The sequence below is a fragment of the Fukomys damarensis genome, unplaced genomic scaffold (genome assembly GCF_012274545.1).
Source record: "Fukomys damarensis isolate Sample0158 unplaced genomic scaffold, DMR_v1.0_HiC HiC_scaffold_23, whole genome shotgun sequence".
Classification (NCBI taxonomy): domain Eukaryota; kingdom Metazoa; phylum Chordata; class Mammalia; order Rodentia; family Bathyergidae; genus Fukomys; species Fukomys damarensis.
Genome location: NW_022900935.1, coordinates 18,946,634 through 18,951,516, shown reverse-complemented (window position 1 = coordinate 18,951,516; position 4,883 = coordinate 18,946,634). Strand labels below are relative to the sequence as shown.

The 4,883-nt window shown below is 50.6% G+C and overlaps 1 long non-coding RNA gene across 1 annotated transcript; it reads right to left on the bottom strand.

Annotated features, from left to right (window-relative positions):
- Positions 1-363: 363 nt before the first annotated feature.
- On the bottom strand, positions 364-4,658 carry LOC104868018. The gene is made up of 3 exons (XR_781941.2): positions 4,406-4,658; positions 3,570-3,651; positions 364-1,494 (listed from the first exon to the last, which is right to left on the bottom strand). It is a non-coding gene; the product is annotated as an uncharacterized LOC104868018 (long non-coding RNA).
- Between the last annotated feature and the right edge of the window lie 225 nt (positions 4,659-4,883).

Here is a 4,883-nt window from a genome sequence, read left to right as displayed (position 1 = left end):
ATATGCATTTTTAATTTTAATAGATTTTGCCAAGTGTTCTTCTGGGAAGCTTTACTAACTTATATTCATAGGTATGAGAGTACTCTGTGAGAAGATTGTGAAAGTACTGCTGTTTCCTTGCAGAGATGTTCACAAATATATGTATGATTTAATTTCAGTTATGCAGGAGGCTGAGGCAGGAAGACCACAATTTAGAGCCTAGCCTGGGCTACTCAGAGAGACTCAAATTTTTATTTTTTTGAGACAGGCTGTCATTGTGTAGTTCAGGCTGGCCTTGAACTTACTATGTAGCCCAGCTGGTCTTGAACTTGCATTAATCCTCCTGCCTCAACCTCCTGAGTGCTGGGATTGCCATGTGCACCATCATACCTAGCCCAAAATAAAATTAAAAATAAAAAGGATTAGGGATGTAGCTCAGTAGTACGGCACTTGCCTCGCATGTATGGATGCCCTGGGTTAATCTCTAGTACTGCCAATAAAAAAGATAAGTTACCAAACAGATTTTTAACCAGATTGGTAAGAAAGAGGACTGCACTGGAGATGTCTTGGTTTTGGCTTCCTTTGAGCGAGTTTGAACCTCTTTTCATATGTTTGAAGCCATTTGTATTTGTTCTCTGGGAATTCTCAGTGCAAAGTTTATGCCCATGTTTCTGTTAGGTTGTTGGTCCTTTGTATCAATTTCCAGGAATTCTTTACAAATTAGAGAAATGACCCTTTGTGATCTGGGTTGCAAAGTTTCCTCAGGTTGATGATTTCCCCTGTGATTTGATGTATAGAGTTATCCCATGCAGATGTCTTTGATTTTTACATAGTTGACTTTATCAATCTTTTTTATGGCCTTTTGATATTTTGAGTCTTTTCCCACTATGAGATTATAAATTGTCCCATGTTTTCCACTAGCGCTTTTATGATTTTATTTTGAGTTTTCCAGCACTTAAATCTCTGGTCCCTTTGGAGCTCATCCTGGTGCTCTGTACGAACATTTTCTTTTTTTTTTTCTCCCCCCAGTTGTCCTCCTTGCTGTCCCAGCACCATGCAATGAAGAGTCAGCTCTCCATTTTGAGATGCCACTTGTACCAACTATTAAATCCCCATGTGCATTTGGGTCTATTTTTGGACTTCCTCTCTCAGTCTGTTGGTCTGTTTGTTTCTTCCTGAATCCATTCCAAATTGTTTTAATTGAAATTGTGTGTGTGTGTGTGTGTGTGTGTGTGTGTGTGTGTGCGCATGTGCGCACGCGCTGTAACACTGGGTTTCCATCCCAGGGGCTCACACATGCTAGGCAAGTGCTTTGCCGCTGAGCTACACCCCCAGCCTGAAGGTTCAAGCACCATCCAGTAGTAGTAAGGCTAAGGTCAGCGTTGCTTTCTCCTTCCTTCCTTCTCATTTCCTTTCCCTTCATTCCTCCCCTTTTCTAGAATTTTCCTTTTATTCTCCTTCCTTTTTTTCTGAGTGTTGGGAAACTTCAGGAGATTTTTCACGAGACTCACACTCCTGTCGGGGAACAGGAAATAAATAATTACATGTCATTTGATAGTGCTAAGAAAAAACAATAAAAGGCAGACACATGGGCAGAGACAGCTAAGGACGAGCCCTTGGGTGAGGAGCCAGGAAGGCCCGGATGGGGGAGACACCTGAGTGAGGAGGAGGCCAAAGGGAGGTACTTCGCAGGAGCCCTGGCAGTGGCTCAGCAAAGGCCTGAGGCAGGAGGCAGGAGCTGGTGTTGAAAACAGCAAGGCAGTGGAGGATGGAGCGGGGAGGCGATGAGGGAGCACACGCAGGGCCTTGCAGGTCACGGCAAGGAAACTGGCTTTTCCTTTGACACCAGGAGCCTTGAGAGAGAGTTGGGTTTGAAGTTCGGTTCTGCTGCTGGGTGAGTGTGTGCCGGGTCAGGGCAGGAGGGCGAGGGCTTGGGATGAAGGAGTGAATTGTGCCTCGATTTTCTTGTCCATTTCCCCCCACCGAGCTGTGAGCTTCCAAAGGGTACCAGTGCCAGGCACAGGGTGGCAGGGATAATGGATACACCCTCTTGGGGGGAAGAAGGGAAGGAGGGCAGAGGAGTAAGAGGGAGGCAGGAGAGAGAGCAGTGCCCTGCGGAAAGGCTCTGTCAAGGCCACAGAAATCAGAGGCAGATACAAGAGAGCCAGCTTCCCAGCACAGGCTGAGCAAGGCCAACGGGGCTGAGGCTGGAGGCTGGGGACCCCACCACTGCACAACCTAGGAGCTGTGACCCCGATCAAGGACCTGAAATGCTAGCACCTTGCTGCCACTGGGCCCCTGAGAAGTGCTCTGTGCTTCAAGACGAGGGCTTCAGGATGAGGGGACAGGAGAGAGAAGGACAGTGTTCCTGAACCCTGGCACACTAAAGCCCCATGGAAGGACGATTCACCCCCTTTCCAAATGATAAACTGAGTCTCCAAGGAAAGGAACTCACCCAGGGACGTATGGCAAGTAAGTGACTCAGCCCCATTTCAGGGACGTGGTCTCCTGAGACAGTTCCCTGGCCTCTGCCTAGTTTGGCCTGGGTCCCACTGCACTTTTAGGGAGCGCGAGTGCAGAAGGAAGGGGTGCTCTTGTGTTCAGCCAGCCCTGAGCCTCTGCCAAGGCACAGCTGTGGAGTCCCCACTGGGGATGAAAACCCAGCTGTGGGGAACAGAAGCAGGAAACCCTTCAGACCTCATGATGCTTCCACAGAACAGGCCTGGGAGCAAGGTGGGTAGACACTAAGGTAGCACTACGCTGAGAGACTGAGGGGAAGGAAGGTTTTGTTTCAAAGTTAGGCCTGGCTTTGCCCCTGTCTCACTGTGTGGCCTTAGGAAAGTTGCAACCACCCAGGAACCTCAGTGTGTGAATCTGTAAAGTGCAGACAATGTCTCCTCCCTTACAGGGCTGGCATGGGGGTTGACTAAGGCTGTAGGAGTCCAGTGCTACTTTAAAGTGCTTTCTTACTGGCTTCGCTGCTCCTAGACTGGGGACTTGGTGTCTCTGTCCCTTCCGATGCTGATCAACTGCCCTGGACAAAGGGGAAATGGGCTGTGGTGGCATCTCAAGTCCCAGGCCTACAAATGGATCCAGGCTGTGGGGAATCTGGCCAGTGCTGTCACCCATGGGCCCTACTAGGGCCAGGTGGGCTACAGGTGTCCTCAGGATAGGTGAGCAGGCCTTGGCTTTGTACCAAGGAACAGACAAGGTACTTGCTCCCTCTGAGCCTCACTCCAGGGAATCTCTTGGGCACTGGCTGGTGTGGGCAGGAATTGGAGACCTTCCACCAAGCACACGGAGCAGGCTGCTTCGTACATAGTGAGCTCCCTCCCTCTGCAGGCATGTAAGCTGAGAAGGGGCAGATGCTCTGTAGAGATTCACTCATTCATTCGATGAACTTCTACTGACAACTGACTTTGGTCCCGAACCTGTACCCATTACTGTCATTGAGGGACACAGTCACAAGTAAGTTACTGTCCTGTAACTGACATTCTTTTCTCCTTCTTTCCTCTTTCTTTCTTTCTCTCCTCTCTCTCTTTCTCTCTGATTTTTTTGAGACAGGGTCTTGCTGTGTAGTCCCAGCTGACCTCAAACTCGTGGTGATCCTCCTGCCTCAGCCTCCTGAATGCTGGGTTTAAAGGTGTGCAGCACTGCGCCTGGCTTGACATTCTAAAAGAGAAGAAAGACATGAAATAATCTAAGGCAGTACCTGTTCATTGTGGTAGGAGTCAACCCCGGAACCTTTCTCCCCATCCAGGAGAAGTGGTTCTGTCTGTCTTCCTGTGTCTGTCTGTGTCTGTCTCTCTCTGTACCAGGGATTGAACCCAGGGTATTTGCACTGAGCTACAATCCCAGCTCTTTTAAAATTTGAGACAGGATCTCACTAAGACACTAAGTTGACCCAGCTGGAATTTTATTGGCCCTGCCTCCACCTCCCAATGCTGGGACTGCATACATGCATCACCATGTCCTGGTCAGGGAAGTTTTTTCTAAACTAAAATTTGAAGGAATAATGCAAGTTAAGAAAAGAAGGGAAGAGTGTTTAGGTCTGAAAGAACAGGAGGGGCAAAAGCCCGTCTGGCTAGGGGAAGGGCTCTGCTGAGAATAGAGACGCAGGCATGGCCTGAGTGTAACAGGGAGCCACAAAAGGGTTTTGGGCAAGGGAGTGACCAACCTTGGTAAGCACCGGGAGAAAAGTCCAGGGTTCCCTGAAGACCCAAGACCTCAAAGAACCTCTGAGGAATCCGGTTCTCTTAGGTATAATCTCATCAGAGCCATATCAGGAAGGATGGGGAACGTATTTGTCAGAGAAACCTTAGAGTAGTCTAGTGAGGAGGCCAGAGGGCAAGGAGCTGGGGTTGGGGAGAGTGTGAGGAAAGAAGGTGGAAGTTCGTGAAAGCAGAAAGTACTGCTTGTAGCTCACCACAGACTCCCGGCTAGAAGGACAATTCTGTCATCCTAGGGCCTAGGACGGGGAATCGGGTCCCCAGAAGTCCAGCGAACTGCTCCAGGTCACAGAGCAAGTCGGTGGCAGAGCAGGGTCCAGAGTATCTACGGAGCCCCTCCTGCTGCGAGCTCAGCGCAGGGCACTTTAAGCCTCGCCCCAGCCAATCCGGCTCGGCTCCCTACACAGCTGTGAAGCCCTAGCTCCCGCCGCCCCGAGTTAGGGCCGGGACTCAGGTCCACCGACGCTGGCTTTGAGTTTGGGGAGGCGGAGCAAGTCAGTGTGGTGGTGGGGGGTGGTATGGGGCTGTGCTTGTGGGACTTTCCTCGCAGAGGTCAGAGTCCCTGAAATAACCCCGCCCGGGTGAGCGCGGGGAGGCCGGGTCACACCCTCTGCCCGATCGCTGAGGGGAGCGGTCCGGCCGCACCGCGAGTCCCCTGCGCTGCCCAGTTTCCCT